The sequence below is a fragment of the Myotis brandtii genome, unplaced genomic scaffold, assembly GCF_000412655.1.
Source record: "Myotis brandtii unplaced genomic scaffold, ASM41265v1 scaffold356, whole genome shotgun sequence".
Taxonomy (NCBI): domain Eukaryota; kingdom Metazoa; phylum Chordata; class Mammalia; order Chiroptera; family Vespertilionidae; genus Myotis; species Myotis brandtii.
The window spans coordinates 1,596,329-1,618,232 of NW_005363687.1; the positions used below are offsets into that span (position 1 = coordinate 1,596,329).

The 21,904-nt window shown below is 39.4% G+C and overlaps 1 protein-coding gene and 1 pseudogene across 1 annotated transcript in view; one reads left to right on the plus strand and one right to left on the minus strand.

The window, feature by feature from the left end:
- The window catches only part of NRG3 (neuregulin 3), a 1,093,034-nt gene that overhangs the window by 133,265 nt on the left and 937,865 nt on the right, over window positions 1-21,904 (plus strand). The gene's annotated exons all lie outside the window — the stretch shown is intronic.
- On the minus strand, window positions 18,248-19,983 carry LOC102257628 (annotated as a pseudogene).

Here is a 21,904-nt window from a genome sequence, read left to right on the forward strand (position 1 = left end):
TTTACAAAATTGGGAAGACTGAGAGTGGGAAATAGTTTTGAATGGTGATAAATTGAGAGTTCTATTGGAGATGCCCATTAGAAAACCAAGTAGAGTTGCTAAACATAAAATACAGTTCAATAAGCTAGTCTAGAGTTGGAATTATCAGCATATATATGGTGAGAGGTATCAGCATATCGACATCTTTGATGAGATCACTTAGGAAAAGTGTATAGATGGTGCAAAAAGAAGAGCCAGCATTGTGCTTTAAGATAATCAACATTTAGAAATTGGACAGAGAAGGAAGAAGCCTGAAAGTGACAGTGAGGCAGGGATGTAAACCAAGAAGAGATGGGGGTCAAAATCCAGAGGTGAACTGTCCAATAATGCTGAGAAGTTGAGTAGAAAGAAAACTGAGAATTTTTCTCCTTTGGTGACCTGCAGGTTATTGATAACTGTGGAAAGGTGCTCTTCTAAAGAGATGTCAACGGGAACTAGACTGTTGTAGGTAAAGAAGTGGACCAAAGGTGAGAAGATGGAGAAAAACTTGTAGGAAAGTCTTTTCAGAAGGTTGGCTATGAAGAAGACCAGAGAAATGGACTTCAGTTTGAAGGAGGCCGGTTGGTCAAGATAAGATTTCTAATAGAAGGGAAATAGTAGGCCACGCATGGCATGGACATGGGAAATGATGCTGGAGAAGAGCCTGTGGATCTGAGAGACACAGTGGAAAATGTTTTGGGCATGGTTTTCCAGAAGGTGTCTGTGATGGAGTTTGTATTCGAAAAAGTTATTGTCCCCATTTTTACTCTTCAGATCTCAGCCTCCTCATCTGTAAAACAATGGAGTAGGTTATTTTCAGGCTTCCTTCTGACTTGAATATTCTACAAATTTATTCCTTTAGCCCTGCTATTAAGCAGTGATGAAGAAGGGAGATATATCCTGAGGCTGTTTGCTCTCATATTAAATGGGGGAGAACTTGAAGATGAATCTAAAATATATGTAAGTCTATTTTCTCCAAGGGAATATTTTTATGGTTCGTTTATGAAGTCATCTGTATTGTTTTATATGAGAAAAGTGTTTGCATCGATTCTTTACATTACTTATCCTCTTGTAGAACTATAACTTTTTTGAAGTTGAGACTGCAACATATTCACATTGCTTTTATTGCTTTTTTTATTTATTGATTTTAGAGAAGGGATGGGAGAAAGGAAGGGGGAGACAAAGAAACATCGATTTGTTGTTCTCCCTATTCATGCATTCATTGGTTGCTTCTTGTATGTGCTGTGACCTCAGGTCAAACTCACAACCTTGGGGTATTGGGACGACTCTCTTACCAACCGAGCTACCAGCCAGGGCTGTTTTTATTGCTTTAGTCTTATTTTCACTGCTTTTGCCAATTAACCATAAGATTTTGATTCAGTAGGGAGAATTTAGTAAAACAAATTCATTAACAGCAATAAGTATTGTGAAATATATCTATTTCTGACCTATACTAAGTACCATTTTTTGTTTACTATGCTATGATGCTGGAAGGTTTCAGATGAAATTTCCAGAAAGAAGGATTTATAACAGCCAGAGGAATAGCAGTTACAAAGAGTATGGTTGTTATTTAGGCTGAAATACCTTCTATGTGATCTTTAATATTTGAGTAGAAATTAGCTAACTTATATTTGGCAAGATAATTTTTTAAAGAAAAATCTCATTGCTAAAAATGTAAAGAAAATAAATCTTACTAGATTTATTAAATTCTTACTAATAGTAAAATACAAACTTAGATATTTAGTTCTTGCTTTCCAAACATTAATTTGGTTGATATGAGTCAAGTTTTCACTGTTTGGAGTCAGCACATGGAAGAGAAGAAATAATTTATTATTAGTTACTCCTCCGTAAAATAATGTACTTAAATTCTTTAATAAATGAGATAAAGTGTCCGTGATTTGGCTAGGTAAGGTTGCTCACCTGATGAATCAATGAGACCTATACATTTCTTCATTTTGTTACCAGATTCATCTTCCTCTATTGTATCTGCTTAGCTTACACATCTGCTGAGACCGGCTGTGCCCCCAGTGCCTGCAGTGTACAGGCAGCCTCCTCACACTGGCGTTCGGGATCCTCTGTGATATGTAACCACCTGCCTCTCTCACACTGCCAAGCCCATAGTCTATAACTTGGGCTTCAGCTAAGCCAAGTCCCCTGCTGTTCTGCATCCTGGCTCTGTGCTTTCCCCTCCTCCCTGCCTGGGCAGGGTCACTATGGGATGCCCTTCTCCTCCCTTCTATGTGTAAACATTGTCCATGTTTAAGCCCTTGGCTCCCCTCCCCTCCTTCCAGAACAGTTACCGCGAAGGCATCAGAATAATCCCTTTACCCTGTAAACTGGCTGGATCCTTTCTCTGCATCTGTAGGACAGTGAAGTGTGGAGCTCCCGCTGTGTGTGTGGAGGGCCCTGAATTCTGATTCGTACATACCATTATGCCATCTTGGTCTTCAGTGTGATAACTAGTATCTCTGAGCCTCAGCTTTCTCATCTGTGAAACAGAGGCAATAATATATGTGTTATAGGGTTTGCTATGATTAAGATGATATGTGAGTCTACAGAGAACAAATTGATGGTTGCCAGATGGGAGGGGGGTTGGGGAGAAGGGTAAAAAAGGTGAAGGGATTATGATGTACAAATTGCCAGTTATAAAAACTGTCACGAGGATGTAAAGTACAAGATAGGGACTATAGGCAATAATATTGTAATAACGATGTATGCTGTCAGATGGGTATTAGACATATCAGGGTGATCACTTCATAAATTATATAAATGTCTATGCACAAGCATATATCGCAAATACAGCTGGCCTTTTTCATTTAAACATCTCTGCTTTTTAAAAACCATAGCATGGCAAACTGCTTTTACAGAGAAGCACATTTTAAAATCTCGTGGATATTTACCACTTTAAGGACTATTGGCGGGGAAAAGCTTCATGTATCTGAAGGAAAAACCTGCATCTTGTTTAAAACATGTATTTGTGAAATCTCAAGGCTCAACTCACAACTTTCTAAAAGTGAGAGGAGAGCTTGAGGAAAATAATGAAAAATATAAGTAGATTTTTGTCCTAGAGCTCAGCAGAGTTTCTAATAAAAAATTAATCTTTATCTTTTTAATACTACAATGATGCTGTCATCTCAGCCCAGTTTCTTTCATCAGATCGACCTGAGCTGGATGAGCTGTCTATGCATCTTCGTTAATGATGGTGTGACCTCCGCTTCAGCTGTCCTTTAGGTGGCAATGGCTCTGGCCTCCTTTTCTGAAGCGACCTGCTGGGCCTTGGCACTTGTGGCTCTTGGGGAGCATGATAGTTGTGAGGGTTTTCAGGGTGATGGCAGGTATAGTTTCCTTTGGCTGGGTTACACAAGGAACATGTCAGGAGCATGTGTCCACCTGCGTCTAGTCATCATCAGACAGGTGGACTTTGAAGCTTATCTAGAGAGTTGATGTTGGCTGGATCTACTTGGAGATGCTGCTCTATGTGATTCTGGAAAACCTCTCATGGCTGGAAATCAATTCTTTAGAATCCTGCCTCCCAACCTGGCCATTCTGGTTCTATGGACTTTTGCATCCTGCTGGCGTCTTCAGTTCTTCATGCTCCGAAGCAGTGTGTCTGAAGGGACCTCTCATGGAGTCCACCTTGTTGCCATTGATTCTGTGTGACTTGTTAGCTTGTTGAATCTTTCAGAGTCTCAGTTTCCTCATTTGGGAAAATGGTACTAGTACTGTCTACCTCTAGGACTATTGGAAGGGATAAAGGATGCAAAAAGTGTTATGTGCTAGAACAACGTGCATATCATAAAGGACCCGATGGGTATGAATTATTGCTTCCACACGTCCTCGCTTTCCTCACACGGGGCCATCTGAGACATAAGCCTACTCAAACGCACAAGCATATATCGCAACTACAGCTGACCTTTTTCATTTAAACATCTCTGTTTTTTAAAAACCATAGCATGGCAAACTGTTTTTACAGAGAAGCACATTTTAAAATCTTGTGGATATTTACGACTTTAATGACTATTGGCGGGGAAAAGCTTCATGTATCTGAAGGAAAAACCTGCATCTTGTTTAAAACATGTATTTGTGAAATCTCAAGGCTCAACTCACAACTTTCTAAAAGTGAGAGGAGAGCTTGAGGAAAATAATGAAAAATATAAGTAGAACACTTTCCAAAAACTCACCCCAAAACTATTGAAAGAAATGCATCAGTGTTTAAAACTAATTTTGAATAACTGGGACATTCTGAACTATAATTATTGATTCTTTTGGAAATCAAAAGTTACATTTTAAAGAGCAAAAAAATACATGAGTGTGACCATCTTTATGATCAAAGTTAATATCTTTAGAAGTTGTGATAATTGTATTTTATTATATACACATTATATGTTTCTATGCCTTTTATTTTCCTTTTTACATACAATGTATACATTTTATTAACAGTGAACATCTTCCCCATGGGCCCACCCAGACATCCAGGACCCAGACACAAATGCAGCACAGCCCCTAGCCTCTCGCTCTGACTCCCATAGGCTGAGCATTTGTGAGGTCACAGGGCCTTTCATGTTTCAGATGATGGAGCGGCTCACCCTGACCATGAATTCCACATGTACCTGTGTGCACTGTCCCTGGAAGCTGGTCATGCCCAGCACCTTGGCTAGATAGGTTGCACACAACTCGTGTTCTTGACAGCTTCACACGGGTAGGGCGGAAAGCTGTTTACATGCATCTTAAAACACTGTAAGATCCAATCCTGAGAGCACTGCTACTTCTGAGTTAGAAGTTTCTGGGATGGTTCTATTGCTCTGGATTTTGGTCGACTTCATGCCTAGATTTTCTGAGATCTCTGGAAATAAGTTTGCTTTTTGAAAAAAAAAAATCTAACACTTTGTCAAAAGGGTAGTTAAAATTAATACCACATACTTAGGATGGTGGCAGGATATTTTATTACATTAAAATGAAAATTTATTGTTTGGGAAACAGTTTTCCCCCTCGGAGAGGTCAGGGCATTTTATAAAAGTGTTCAAATTTTTAATGAGACTACATAGGCCTCTTATGTTTTCTTCTTTGGGAGTCATAACACAATCTGAGGAAATGAGTTCTTAATTACCAAATAGATTCATATGTGCTCATGTAAAATAAATTTCATTATGCCTTTAACAACTAGTAGACAAGAATTAAATTGAACAAGATTGTGGTTGTGCTTGAAAATAGTGGTGATAACTTTCATAAATGGTGATTCATCCCTATCTTGAACCTACTTACATTGTTAATTTATTGCTTCTAAGTAACAGAGATGCCTGTGAGTCCAGCGTAGTGGGGAGTGGATACAGGGAGAGACAAATTTAGAAAGTGCTTCTTGCTTTAGTTAATCAGTTTTAGATGATCTAGTCACATGGTCCTTCTTGAAGTATTAACTCCCTTGCTACTACCTCTTCTAAATATATTTTGTTGGGAACATAGTCATGCCTAACCCAGCAATGAGACTCTGTCTCAACTTATCATCGTGAAAATTGGTTGGGAAGATGCTAGATGATAAACAATCAAATTTATCTTTGTTTCTAACGAACTAAGTATATTTTTGTTTACTAAGTATTTATAATGCTTTGGAACTTGGTTTACATGTGCTTGTAAAATACACCTATTTCCATTCATCAGTAAATTTTATGTAATATAGAAAAACGTTTTAATATATATGTTTCCATTTATTTTCCTCCAAATCCTATGAAATGGTCATTCTTATTCCCATTTGGACAGAAAACAACTGTGACATTCAGGAAAGTTAGGGGCACGCAGAGGGTACATATACGGCTTCATTTTCTACCCTATAGGCTACAGCTTGTCAGTGCAGAATTGTATGCATGGGGGACATGGTCAAGTTTGTGGTTTAGATGGATTCCCCTGGGAGAAATGTGAATGGTCTATTGATGAGATCAAAGACTGGAGCCAAGACCTGTCATCCTTGGCTCTCACTTTGCTATCCTGGCCCACATCCGTGCATCGGGCAAGCTGTTAGTTGTTTCTGCCTCCCTGGCTTGGCCTTTAAAAAAAAAATCAAATACAAAACTGATTTATTTCTATGCATGAGAGTGAGGATTAGGATGCTAGATAGAAAGGAACACAGTCTTCTGTCGAAGGGAGAAGATCAAGATTTTTAAGTTGCTTTCTTTGGAACCTACTGCAATGGGAAGACTTGCTGAGATACTTCAGCTGTTAAGTATCTTTACCTAACTCAGTGATGGCGAACCTTTTGAGCTCGGCGTGTCAGCATTTTGAAAAACCCTAACTTAACTCTGGTGCCGTGTCACATATAGAAATTTTTTGATATTTGCAACCATAGTAAAACAAAGACTTATATTTTTGATATTTATTTTATATATTTAAATGCCGTTTAACAAAGAAAAATCAACCAAAAAAATGAGCTCGTGTGTCACCTCTGACACGTGTGTCATAGGTTCACCATCACTGACCTAACTCTTCAGTAGGCATTTCAAAGGGGCCTTCCTGCTGAGCCAGCTCTCTAATTCCTTTTGAAAGCCAAGCTGGTGTTCCAGAAAGCCCCGTTCCTCTTCTGTTTACCCTCGAACTTGCCCATGAAGGGTAAGCGGTCAGTTTATTATTCTCAGAAGCCAAGATCTTTAGGTCTTGCAGGAGCTGGTTTAGCATGTTCTCCAGCTGCAGAGCTTCCTAACTGTTCTCCTTTCTTCTACCCTTGCTTTTTCTAACTAAACCCAGCAGTGTGACCCTTTTAAAATGTAAGAGGTATCATATCTCTGCTCTGCTCCTACCTTACTTACCATGGTCCTTCCACTGGCTACAAAGTCCCACGTGATTTAGAGATTTCCCTTCCCTTCTGCCCTTCCCCACTTGCTTGTTCACTGGGGACACCAGCCACCTGGCTCTTTCTTGAACATGCCAGTGATGTGCTCACCTCCAGCCTCTGCCCTGGCTGTTTGTCTGCTCAAAATACTCAGAAGGATATCAACAAAGTACGTTTCCCCACTTCCTCAACTCTCTAATGAAATGTCATCTTCTCAATGAGAAGGGAGCTCACTGTTTAAATTGTGGTCTATTACCTCCCCTGCTTCCGTTTCTTCTTACACTAATTTACTATTTCTTCATTTTATAGTCCTGTCACCTTCTCATAAACTATGCAGCTGACTTATTTGTTCTATGTTTTATTGTTTATTGTCTGCCTCTCCCCATTGCAATGTGTATCTCATGACGAGAGGGATCTTCTTTACCCATTTGATTCATTGATGTATTTTGAGTACCTAAGACAGTGTCTGGCATAAAGTATATTCTCAAAAGTGACTTGCTGAATGAATGAATACATTGCATGTTGAGGGAAGGGAAGAGGGAAGATAACTAGACATAGGTTGTTCGATGAACTATATGAACATGTAGAATGGCTTTTAAAATGTGAAGTTTAAAATAATGCTTTTGCCCATTTTTAGATATTTCTAAGATTCAGGAAGGACCTATAAATTATCCGTAAAAAGTAATATGCTTTAACTCAGGCAGTTTAGTCCTCTTTGGTTGTCAGTTCAGGTGGAATCTTTTCCTGTGTGTGCACTTTTCTGTTTATTTTCCATGATACAAGAGACAAGGGTCCATTTGAAACTGACTTCTGCATCAATTCATATTGATGTGAACTTCTCTGTGATAGATACACAGTGACCCTTGAACAACATGGGTTTAAATTGCATGGGTCCACTTATGCCCAGAATTTTTTCAATAAATATACAGTTGGCCCTCCATATCCCTTGATTTTGCATCCCCGGATTCAACCAACCGTGGATCAAAAACCAGTATTTTCTCTCCCTGGATGGGAACCTGCAAGTGCATAGGTCTCGGGGTATGCATTGTTCTATGCCATTTCATATAAGGGATTGGAGCATGTGCAGATTAATATTCGCAACCTGAAAGCCTCTTGAATAGATTCTTTCCTGTGATCATTCCAGAGTAAAGTTGAATTAAACAGAAAATATTATTAGAATAATTTACTTACCAAAACTTCCAAAATAAATATATAGCAGTGGGCAAAAGTAGGGTATATTATCAGCCACCTTAAAGATAAATCATAAGTAAGGATATTAAATAATAATAAGACAAATAGCACAAATAAATAGCACAATAAGTTATAAATGATAACAGAAGAATAAGTATGCAACTGTAAACCTACTTTTGCATACCCCTCTGATTACTTACTAATCTTACATCTGTAGCAAGCACTGACAGTTGAGTATGAAATTTGGTTAATAAGTAACTTAAAAGAAAATCTTGAATCAATGCATTGTAATATGATAATTTCTGTTGCAAAATTACACAAAATTTATTCTTGTTCTACCAGAATAAAGGTATTCTGCTTTTTTCCTCTTTTAACGTAATTTCAATTTGTGAGTTTGTTTAGATATCTATACATATAAAAGCCAAGTGACCGGAACGACTGGAATGACCGGAATGACCAGTCACTATGAAACACACTGCGGTGGCCAACTGGCCAGATTGGGGCCCCAATCGGCCCCCCCAACCTCCACCAGCCCCTTCCCCCCCCATGGCCCCTCCCCCCGTGTGGCCCGGCCCCCTGGCAAATGTTATATAGAAAGTCCAAACTAAAACTACACTGTTTCTCATTTTTTCTGCTCTGAATCAGAAAACAATTCTCCTTGAACAAATTCCTATTATAATGAAAACAAAGATCATGTTCTAAAAACATATTTATGCTACTCTTTGAAGAAAGCTTCTGTGACTGTCCTTCAGATGCATACATTTATAAAAGGAAAAGATAACAGAGAAAAGATAAAAGAAAATAAGAAAAAGAAAGGAGACGAGGAAGGATACGAGAGAAGGGACAGGGAGGAGAGGAGAAGATAAAGGAATATGTATGTTGCTCCCCAAGTGCCCTATTTTCTATGCATTATAAAGCTAAAAAGAGTTTTAGCCTTGCTTTCTAAACTCAGAAAACTAAAATGTCCTCCTTCATGTATTAATTAAGTTTTCTGATTTTGGAAAAATCCTATTACCCAAATTAAAAGGCTAAGAAAAATGCATTTTCCCTTCTTAACTGTTAGGTTGACCAATTCTTTGACCAGTTCTTTCATGTGGTAAAATCTGCTTTCATAAAGCTGCACACATGCTCTTGGGTACATGTGGGGGTGCGGCCCATTGGAGTTCCCCTGTCTGGTTTTAGGAGGAGCTTATGATAACAGCATTGTGATGCCCTTAGTAACTTAGACAAGTATTTCCCTTTGTTTGGAGCCCTTTGGAAAACCTTTTTGTAAAGTTGCACACATGCAGTGTTTGCAGACTTGAACATCTCTTTTTCGGTAAACTCACCCGCCTTGCAATACTCCCAACCTGTATTTCCCTCTTGTCACTTCACTTCCCCTTAATAAGACAGAACATTCCTTATTATATAAAATAAGGACAATTGTGACTAACAAGACTTCACATCCACCTGCAATTCACGTCTGCAGTTGCCAAATATGTTCTTGTGTCTGTGGATAAACTGTTACTCCAGGGACCTCATTACCTCAGGCCTGGCTGGCATAGCTCAAGTGTCTCCAGAAAGTCAAATAGCCTCGTCTTTGGGTCTTCAGAGACTTCCTGTCCCTCTCCAATATTTGTCTCACTTTCCGATTGCTGTCTTATTCAACCATAATGAACCCTGCTACCCACTCTCCACACCTGTGTTGGCTGGGAAGATGAAATGTGGCACACAATTACCAGTATTTATTTTTATTTTTTATTTTTTAAATATATTTTATTGATTTTTTACAGAGAGGAAGGGAGAGGGATAGAGAGTTAGAAACATCGATGAGAGAGAAACATCGATCAGCTGCCTCCTGCACACTCCCCACTGGGGATGTGCCCACAATCAAGGTACATGTCCTTGACCGGAATCGAACCTGGGACCCTTGAGTCCGCAGGCCGATGCTCTATCCACTGAGCCAAACCGGGTAGGGCACCAGTATTTATTTAGAAGTAGAGGACAATGGGGACTCAGTGTCTGTGTAGTTACCCTAGTAAGTTTGTGCTCTTTCCCATTAGGTACAATGGTATACTTCTAGCTTGCACTCCTTTTATGAAACGTGCATTGCATCTCTGACTCACCAGACTTTGGGGCTTTCTGCACCTTCAAGTCAAACCACTTGAGTGTGTCTTACGAAGACACGCCCTCCCTGCACCCGGGGTAGAATGGAGAAACACTTTCTTTCTGGACTGTGCCACTGTGGCTCACACAGGCAACAGGGTGAGGAGAAGGTCCCATTTCCAGATATTTCCACTACCCTGCTAAGTATCCAAGGGATTTAACACTTAAAATTCATAATTATGCACAGAGAGTCAGAATGGGAACTGTTGGAAAGTGATACAACAGAGTCCAGGTTGAGAGCTCAGATGATTTTGGAGTAAGAAAAACCCCCATGATGTGGAATAGACCTCTCAAGTCACCTGACTCAGCAGGGCACTCGTAGAAATGAAGCCACAAGTAAAGCAACCTCAGCAATTGTTCCCCTTAATTGTAGCATTCCCCGTGCCTCACAGTGTGGTTCTTCACCAGCCCAGGCCCTCAGGAGACATTTGGGGGAATTTAAACCTGCACGTCAAACCTCAGCCACTCAGGTGCGTGTGACTGTCATTGGAGCTAAGAAATCAGCAACCTTTCTTATAAACCCGAGGGTCATACTATGCACCTATGTACATCTGTGCTGCCATTGGTTTGATATCTTTACATTTTTAGCAATTCCATTAGAACAGTATTTACTCCAGGGGACCACATAGTCTCCACGCTGTTTTTAATCCTGTTTTGTATGTTTTGAAGAATAGACTTAATTTCATCCTACATGTCAGGTGTGGGATCATTTTGGATATTCTAGTAGTTATCAAAGTTCTCCACCATCAGGAAAGGCAGTAGAGAGCAGGGGTTAAGCAGAAGTTGAAAAAACTCTTTGAGTATGTTACTTAGTATTTATGAACCCAAACATATTTAATTAGTGATGGTGATAATCTTGAAATGCCAAGTTTTTGAGAGTGGTATTGGTACAGCAGTGGTAACTTGTGCTGTTACACAACTGTTAGTACCCGTCTTCTACATTCTACTGTTGTGGCCAAGAAACATGAAGATGGACATCCATGCCAACTTTGTTCCTAACATTTCTGTTAAATAGTTAAGGGGTCCCTTGTACACACAAACCTAACAATTCTAATGCTTTTGTGCTCTAAATCATTTGAAAAGATAAATGATGTTGGCTTCACTGAACCACATCAAAACATTCCAGAAATGGGTCTTTTATACAATTCTCAGTCCTCCTTCCCACCAGCTACCATGCGTGCAAGAAAACAGTTTTGAATTGCTTTCACCTCTCTTTGTCTCTCCCAAGTCTGCATGGTAAATGCATTATTTGTTCATTCTTTAAAGAAAAATGTTGAGTTCTTAGTAAGTGCCAGGCTTTATGAATGTATGCTTGGGAGAGGAGGAAAGAAATGGTGTTATTTACTCACAGTTATATGTACCCCTATATTCATATCAGTGTTATTTATAATAGCTTACATCTGGAAACAGCTCAAGGGCCCATCAGCAGATGAGTGGATAAAAAACTGTAGTACATTTACACAATGGAGTACTATTTGGCTGTGAAAAAGAAGACAGCATGGATGGACCTGGAGAATAATATGCTAAGTGAACTGAGGCAGTAAGAGAAAGACAAATACCATATGATCTCATTAATATGTGGAATCTAATGAACAAAATAAGCTGATGAACAAAATAGAGCCAGAGACATGGATACATGGGACACACTGACAGATGTCAGAGGGAGGTGCGTGGGGCAGATGGGATGAAAGAAGGTGAAGAGAATAGACAAAGAACATATTCATAGCCCATGGATACAGACAACAATGAGGTGATGGGCAGAGGTTGGGGAGAATGGGGTCTTGGTGGAGGGAGATAAAGGGGGTGAAATTGGGAGATATCTGTAATATGTCAACAATAAAAATAAAATATAATTAAAAAAACATTTTGTTTGGTTTGTGAAAAATAATGAGTGTGTGATGGAGAGATGATATGTGGGGGCAAGTGAAATAGTGTTTAGTTAGAAAGGAATCATAATAGTCCCAGAAAGAGATCTGAGATGTAATTTGAAGAGAGAAGAACTGGGTCATGTTGGTGAGTTGCAGGTGTAGAGGAGAGAGGGCGAGATGAAGACTTCCTGATTTCTGGCAAGAGTATCTGGGTGGGTGCTCTCGTGTTCAGTCAGGAGCACTGGGAGATGAGTAGGTCTGTGGGTTAAGTCGTGACTTTGGAAGTATGTTTGAGTCTTATATAAGATATATAAATGGAAATGTCAAATAGGCAACTAACGGTATGAGTCCTGATCCGAAAGAATTCTGGAGGAGACGAACACTGGAGACTCTATATGCAATAAATGATATTTAACCTAGTTTCTGACAGCATCTAGGATAGAATATAGATTAGGAAGAGGGTGGGCTCCGGGACTGGGCCCAGATGGTCCTCAGCTGTGGTGAAGCAGAGGAGGGCAAGGCAGGAACATGTGACTCAGACTGGCGTGGTGAGGTTGCAGGAAAAGAAGGAGACTGTGCTGTTTCAAAGCCAAGAAAGAGATGCGTGTATTTTAAGAATGACAAATTGGCCGATCAAATTGAAGGCTATTTCGAGGCAGAGAAAGATGATTGGAACATATCCATTGGATTTGGCAACATGCGGTTTGCTTGTGGCCATTGCAAGAGAAGATTTAGTGCAGTGGTTGGGGCAGAGGCCAGGTTGCAGGGACCTGAATAGCTAATGGAAAGTGAAAAAGTGGAGGGGGAGTTTGTTGACATCTCTTTTTGAGAAGTTTGGCTGAGAGGGACAGCAGAGAAAGGGGGTGGTTGGAGGAGGGCATATGGAGTAAAAAGTTGTTTTGCTTTAAAAAAAAAAGTGATACACTAGAGCAGCATTTATAAACTGAAGTTTGTGAACCATTAGTGTCCTTAAAATAATTTTGGGCTGCAATCGTCATTTAAAAAGTAGCTAGATGAAAAGAGAACATAGAATACTAATCTCATATCGTAAAAATAAGGATTTTATGGAATATATTACTATGCCATAATTATAAATAGTTACATATTTACACACAAATATTGGATTATAATATAAAATATTTTCCCTAATGTGGATCACAGTCTAAAAAGTTTGGGAGCTGCCATACTAGGAAATAATTACAAGGTGAAGGGGATAATCGAGTGGAAAGACAGGGACTGATGATACAGGAAAAGGGGAAAACCAAAGGGTAGAGTTCTTGAGCAGGAATGGGGAACTCTTCACTCAGTTCTTTTATCTTTTCTCATCCACTCACCCTATGGCTTCCAGAAGCAGTTCTCACTAACCCTGAGCATCAATACACCAGTCCCATAGTTTTGCAGGTATGTATCCTAGGGTTGAGAGAACTATTCCTTTGTCAACAGCAGCAATGATTTGTCATAGGCACTGTGCTAGGGACTTGTTTCCCCCAAATTCATAGGTGGAGTTGCTATAACTTCCACTACTTCAATATGTGACTGAATTTGGAGACGGAATTTCTAAAGAGGTAATAAAGTTAAAATTAATCATTATCCAGTATGACTTTTGGATTTAAAAGATGAGACAGTTTGGACATAGACACACACAGAGGGAAGACCACATGCAGATACAGAGAGAAGACGACCATCTATAAGGCAAGGAGAGAGTCCTCAGAAGAAACCAAGCCTGCCAACACTTTGATCTTGGACTTCGAGCCTCCAGAATTGTGAGAAGATAAATTTCTGTTTTTTTAAGCCCCTCAGGCAGTGGTATTTTGTTATGGCAGCTGTAGCAGACTGTCTGCTGCCTCATTTGGTGTCTTCTGACTGCTTCTACACTGAGGTGTGGAAGAGTCAGATCAGAAATGCCTGGTAGAGGTGAGAAAGCTGAGGTGTAGGGATAAGAAATGACTTACCCAAGGTCAAGAATGAAAATAGCTAGTAAGTGGAAATGAAATTTTGTAAATCTTGCCCGGTGTGTTTTCCATGACAAAGGCTATGTAACAGGACTTCTGAGCCTGCTATGCCTATACAGTAGATGTGACGATTTGCTGTGGTCCATTTGTTAAGACCAAAAGCTACACTTCTCTGCAAATGTAGGTTCTGACATTTTGTGAACTAAGATTAAACATTTAAAAACTTCAGAAAGTCCAAAGATGACATATATTAACATTTAAAATTTATCGCTTTTATGTAGCCCATGAAATTATACAGCCCAATGAACATTTGAAAGTTTTAGCCTCTTAATGAGACATGATAAAACTTGACCAGTGCGTGGGAAAGAAGAGAGCTGATTTTCTCCAACCTTAATGAGCTATGACATTTCCCCAAACAAGCGCTGGGGACTCTCTCAATAAAGTCATCATCGACCTGTTGTTCCTTTGGTTGCCTGCTACAAACACACAGAGTCAGTAACGTCAGTAAAGTTGCCATCCATGTTCCTCCATTTATCCAGTCCGTTTTCCCTTTACGCTGGTGAATAAGACGCGCCTTCAGAACATTCGCGAGTGAATGAAAAGGAAATGTGTGTATTATGTGAAGAGTGAGTCATGCTTCAGTATAATGAGCATCCTTATGTATGTGACCTGATGTAAAGGTGTAAGAGTCTTTCCAGGGTACAAACCTAAAGATCAAATTGCTCAGTTGCAAGCCGTGTCTGTGTTTAGCTGTGAAAAGTCAAATAGATCTCCAGTTTATACTCCTCTCTATGATGCATTTGATCCTGTTTCCCCATAATCTATAGCTGATATATTGATTTTTTTACAATCAAGTAAGCATTTTACGACAGCCTGCTATTGTAAGATTGTTACTGATTGACTACTTTTATATGTTTATAGGCCATTGAAGTTTCTTCACACTTCAATTGCCAGTTCATATAATTAGCCCATTTTTTAAAATTTGTCTTCTCTTGCAAATCAATGTGTACATGTTCCTTTTGTTCATTGTATAACATTCCTTTTATTAGTTGTATGGATTGCAAACATATTTTCCCCAGCAGTAAGTTTCTTTTTTCTTTGCATGTGACTGGTTTTATCTTAAAAAATTTTTCAGTATTAATGGGTTCCTAAATGTTTATTTTTTCTTTTATCGTTTTCCTTTTTTTGTGTTTTTATCTTGATCTCATCAATATATTATCTATGTTATACTCTTAAAATTTATATGTTTATTTATCTAATTTAAGTTATTAATCCAACATAAATTTATTTCTTTTTTTATTGTTTGGAGAGAAGTAGAGATCTGATTTTTTCCCTTTCTCCATATGGATAGCCAGTTATTCCTGCACCATTCTTTGAATAGTCTATCTTTTGCTCACAAATTTGTAGCCTATTATATTTGAAGTCACAGAGAAACATGAATTCATTTTAAAGATATTTACAGTATTCTGTTACTTTGCTTTTTTTGTCTATCCTTTCAGCTGTGTACACTGTTTAATCTCTGTAGCTTTATAGTAATACCTGATAAAAGTTAAAATATGTCACCTCTTCTTCTTTTACTTTAAAATTGCCTTGATGGGTATTGACCTGTAACTCACCCATATATATTTTAGCATGAAGTTTTACATTGCATGAAAACACTGATTCACTGATAGGATTTTGATTGAAATTGCTTTGAATTTATAGATTATGTATGGCCTTTCTGGATTTCAGGTATATTAACATGATATATTTCTCATTTATTTGTTTTCTTTTATGACATTTAGTAAATTATATTATTTTACTATAACATCCTTTACATGTTTCTTAGTTTAGTGCTATTATTATTAATTTATCTTTACTATGTAGTTTGGAAAAGACATTGAACTTTACTTAGATGACAAAAGTGAGAGGCAGGCAAAGTACTCCAAAGAGCGTGATAGCTGTTGTAAACAAGTTGTTCTAAAAAGAGTGTTCAATGAAAAGCTAAATGCTGTGTAAGTTAGATAAGCATACTAGTGCAAAAATATAAAAATCATTGAGGGAAACAAATGCCTATTGAGTCCCCCTATCTGTAAGCTAGTTTGTATATCACTGAGTTTTTCCCTGGTCAGTGAGGGGGATGAAACCTAACGAAGGCAAGGGCCAAGGCACTCAGCACAAAGCCACTCAGGGTGATGGCTGCTCGTGTTTTGCCTCATCCACAGTCCTGCCACCCAGTGTCCCATCATCCTTGTTCTGGATCCGTCTCTGGTCATCTCTTTATTTTGATTTTCATTTTCCCTCTGCAATCATAAAGAACAAAATTTAATAAATCACAAAAAGCATTCATGATTTACAAAATAATCGGACACACTAACATCGCCAAGAATAATCCAAGGCAATATTGGCTGTGTGAGCATTTTGGCAAGCTGATGGTTTTAAGGCAACCTCTTAAGCAGTTTCCAATGTAAGGCACGTGCTTGCCTCGCCCTGTCTCCTGACAAAGAGGAGCCCATGGAAAGCTCTGTGTGTCAGCCCCACACATGAAATGCTGCAGCCTGAAGTTTTCTTCTTCAGGTTCAAGTATGAAGTTGATTTTGAAATTTACTGGTTTAGGTTGGATGTGCTACCACTCCCAGATGTATCAACTATGCATTTTCTCTAAAAGCCATATTACTATGTTGCCTTTATTCATCAGTGATACTTGAATAGAAGGAAGTAATAAAATATTAATATCCATTTATTCATATGAGGAACAGTAATGTAGAAATTTCTGAGATATAAAGTGAGATGTATTGATTCTAAACATAAGAAAACTCGGAATGACAAGCCTGCACAAGCTGGGGTTCTCCATCACCTGAGGTGCGCCTGCGCTGTATTCTGCACCTGAGATGGAAGATGAGGCTCTGTCTTTTTATTTCCCCTCGAAATCAGATGAAGGGTTCTTCGGGTCTTTAGGGACTTCAGGAAGTCAAGCATTTCACCAAACACATGTGTTTGGTGTGTGAACAGAGGCCTAGTGGGCTGGAAGGCTCTGTGTGCAGAGATTTGGGTCCTATTCTGAGCATCTTCCACCAAAGCCCGTCTTCACTCAGGCCCTGGCAGGTGGGACGGCCCCTTCTGTGCATGGTAGAGGCTCATCACACTGAGGGAAGCTGGTCCAGTTGGCCAGTGTGCAGCAGTTCACAAGAAAATGCACGCTCTCCTAATAGGGTCTTATTAGGAATTTAGAAAGGGGAGCTCCATCTTTCTAGGGGACAGTATTGTGCATTGATGAAGGGGAGTGATAAAGTGCTGGGTCCGACTGTTCATCCCACCGAGGCCTCTTTTGAACATTTGCTTGGTGGAGGACCAATGACAACCCATTTACTAGGGAGGCCCTGAGACACAGGGCAGAGTAAGCACAGCAAGAATCTTAATTCTGACCCAGTCATACCACCAGTTGCTATGAGCTGCCCTGTTTTTGGAGTTTTTTCATTGATCAACAAGAGAAGGAGAAGCTATGCTTGTTTGTTTTCTCTCTGCCATGGAGAAGTACAGACAACAGGGCTCAGCCAGGTGAGGTCTGAGGTGTAGGGTGGCTCCGCCCACACCACTGGGCATCCATGAATCATTAACTGTGAGATGATTCCCTAAGGTTCTTCCAGGCACATGGTGAGGGGTTTCCATACACTTTATGTAGATTTAGCCATCAAGTGATATTATAATAATAAACTAGTTTACTCCATTTGACAGATGAGGAACCTGAGTCTTGGGGCAGTTAAGACATTGGCCAACGTCATAAATAGGTGTGGTATTGGGGAGATAGAATATCTAAACCTAGGAGTCTAACTGAAAATGTGTGCTGGGAACCACTCTGCCATGCAACTTGATTTTTTCAAATTGAATATTTTATTAACATAGTAGCTGTCTTTGTTACATGTGTACACACAATCGCACACTCAGAGTGATCTGCCTGGGGGTTAAAAAGTCTACATGTGCCTGAGGGATAAATGAAAAAAAATGTTTTAAATGTACGTTTTTAGTATCATAGGCGATTATGTCCACATCACTAACAAAGCTTTCCCCAAAATCTGGTCTAGAAAACAGTTTGCGAGGGAAAGGAAAAATCTTGGGGAAAATTCAGCAGTGGCACAGCAGAGCTCTCAATATAGAAAGCTGACGAAATGTGGAATTGGCCAGATATGGAGAGAGGTTTGTCAATGGGCAGACAGTAGAGAAGGTGGTATGAAAGAGGCGTCTGCAGTCATTCTTCCTCACAGTATTGTGCAGAGTCATCAAGAAAGCCAATAGTCTTTCCCTGGCACCAGTTTCAGAACTTTTCCAATTGCAGAGGCCTTACCTTCATCTCTTAGGGAAATCGACCCATCTGAGGGATGTCTTTAAAGGTCTCAAGGCAGGTGGGTCCTGCTGTCCTTATTTGAGCAATGCAGACTTGACCTTGTTTCACAAAACTGGGTCGAGTCTTACTTTTTTCTTCTGATTTTTCCTCTACCAAGCAAATTAAGGCTGTTACTTAGACTTCTTCAATACAGATAGGAATCTGCATCGCATAATCTGGGTAGATGATGGATTTGTGCTCTATAGTCATTATCTGGGTATCAAATGTGCGTCCAGAATGAGAAATACTATTAGGATCACAAAGTATGAATCCTGGAAGAATCTCTTCTTCAGTTTTTTTCAGTTAGATTTTGAGGTTTTCACCTGGGGCTACAGAATCAGTCTCTACATCCTCAGAAAGGATTCCATCTGTGATTGTTTGGCATCCTCACAAGCTGCTGGCCTTTGCGGATCCATCCCGACTCCAGCTCTCCCAGGACCACAGTGTCTGTGTCCTGTATTGATCCACAGTTGGTAGCCCGATTGGCCCATCAACTGATCTATTGAAGTTTGGCAAATTATCCAGATATGGAATAAATGGTAATCCAATGTACCGAGGACAGATGTCTGATTGCTTTTTAAGATTTGCTCAAGTCACTCCTGAGCAAGGCATAAAGGGAATGTTCATTTTGGGATTGAAGCCAACTTTTTCATCTTCATATCTCTCATTGCTCCAACTCACTGTTGGATCACCCATCTCATTAGTAAGCACAATTAAGTGTTTTACACCTGCTGTCTTTGCCAGCATCGTGTGTTCTGTTGTCTGCCCTCCTTTTTCAAGTTCAGGTTCAGAATCCCTTTCCTGGCAGAGATGACCAATACAGCCAGCTCAGGCTCAGGAGCACCACCCTCATATTTGAGACAAAACTCCTGTGGCTGGGGCATCTGGAATTGTGAAATGCTTTTCTGTTTCAAAATGGTCACAACCCACTTCTCCTGTTTTACCCTTGTTCATTCTTCCCAATTTGTGTCTAAGTCCCAAGACCATTTCCAAGTTTCTGTTTTTCTCTTTAGCTTCCTTTTCATATTTCTCAGGTGTCCTTTTGTCAACCATTCCAGTCAGAGGCACTTTGTCCCCAGTGTCTGATCTGCCAGCACGTGCCCAAAGAATGCCACACTCGCATGCTCCTTTTGAGGAGCCCCTGGTGGGGCAGACACAGGTGTAGGTTTCCTCTTCTCCACACGTGCCAACACTTGTTATTCCTTGTCGTGTTGAAGTGATATCTCATTGTGGTTTTGAATTTCATTTCCTTGATGATTAGTGATGTTGAGGGTCTTTTCATGTACCTGTTGGCCATCTGTATGTCTTCTTTGGAAAACTGTATTCAGATCCTCTGCCTATTTTTAAATCAAATTGTTTGTTTCTTTTTTGTTGAATTGTATGAGCTCTTTATATTATTTGGATATTAAACCCTTATTAAGTATGCGATTTGGACATATTTTCTCTCATTTGGTAGGTTGCCTTTTCATTTTGTTGATGATTTTCTTTGCTGTGAAGAAGTTTTAGTTTGATGTAGACCTACTTATTTATTTTTTCTTTTGTTGCCTTTGATATTGCTGTCAAACCTGAAGAATCATTTTCAAGACCAATGTCAGTTTCATTTTCTTTCATGTCGCTGTCTAGTTTCCCCATCACCACTCACTGAAGAAACTGTTCTTTCCCCATTGCATTTTCTTCAGAGCTGGTGTGTGAGGGTGTGTGTGTGTGTGTGTGTGTGTTTTAAACATCTCTGTTCTTTCTGCAGTTGTTGAAAGTGCCTCCTTAAAAGAAACAAAGCATGATAGAATTGCTAAACATAATAGTAGTATTTATTGAGCTCCCATGGGCCAGGCATTATTCTATGTAACTTTTCATGTATTATCTCATGTAATCCTCACATAAGTCCTATGAACCACAGAGAATTAAGTGTCTTGCCTAGGATCATAATACAAGCAAGAAAGATCTGGACTAGGCTGGAAGAATTAGCCTAATGTTGATAAGTATTTGGGATGACATATAACAGGTGGGTGGAGCTGATCTACAACCTGACAGAAGGAGCATGAAGCTTGTAAGTTCTGGGAGGAGGTCTCAGTCCTGGGCAGCAGTGGGAAACAAGAGATGTATGCAGAGGAGAAGAGAAGCGTAAATATAGCTGGTCAGAGGGAGAAGAGAGGAAGAGACTGGAGAGATTCTAGAAGGTAGAATATCCAGACTGATGAGCAGAGATGAAGAGTGGGAGAGAAGGGCAGTGTGAGTTCTGTGTAAATGAAGAGAATGAATTCTCTTGCAAGCTTTTAGAGATCTCTAATCCACAAATAGGAAAAGTAGGAATTGATCTATTTTCTTTAAGCCAAGCATATTTCTCAGTATGGTGTCTGAAGTTCTCTCTAGAGTCTGTATTGGAATCATCATATGGTTTGAGACACTCCCTTCCGGGTGGGGGCAACAGTGCAGTAGTCAGCATTGCCTTAAAACGTGAAGGAGGAACAGGTGAAAATTCTCACGTGGGTTCTGTGGAAAGGAGAGTATGACAGTTGATTAATGCAGCACCAGATTAATCTGTCACAAGATTTTGAAGGCACTGCTTTGAAACATGTCATTTCGCTTAACAGACTTTCCTAGATTTTCTCAAGGAAGATCTCTGTGAATTGATTATTGAGAATTCAATATAGATTTGAGAATATTACTGTGTGAAAAAAAAGCCAGGGAACAAATTTTGTCTTCACTCTTTACCAGCTATATGATACTGAGTAAATAATGTTATTTTCTGAACTGCAGTGTTTTATCTGTGAATTGAATGGGGAGTGTGAGATGGGAGATGCCAGGGAAGTGAGTTAAGGCCAGAGGAATAAAGACATCATTTGCCATATTTCAGTTTTCCTCAAAATGTAGACACAGAACAAATCTTAATTTTTTAGTAGAAGAGTCATATAATCAAACTTGTGTTTTAGAAAGATGATTGGAAATGGTGTCAAGGATGGATTGGAGGGAGAAAAGTTGAGGACACTTTCATAGTTTATTTTTTTGATACTTAACATCTTTTTTTCCTGTAGTTATTTGCAAATCATATATTTGATGAAGTATCTGTTCATGTAGTTTTTTCTTTTACTATGGTAAAATACACATTATATAAAATGTGTATCTTCATCACATTTTTTTGTTAATCCCCACCTGAGGAAATTTTTTCCCCATTGATTTTTAGAGAGAACAGAAGGGAGGGGCGGGGGAGAGAGAGAGCGAAACATCGATGTGAGAGAGTCATATTGATTGTGTGTCACCTGTACATGCCCCGACCAGGGCTGGGATGAACCCTGAAACCCAAGTACATGCCCTGACCGGATTCAAACCTGTGACCTTTCACTGTGCCAAACTGGCTAGGACTTAAACACTTATAAGTGTACAGTTTAGTGGCATTAAACACATGCATAACACTGTGCAACCATCTATCTTCATAACTTTTATCTTGTAAAACTGCAGCTCTATTCCAGTAAAATTATAACTACCTGCTCCTACCCTCACCCCTAAAAGTCACCTTTCTAGTCTCTGTCTTTATGATTTCAACTACTCTAAGCAT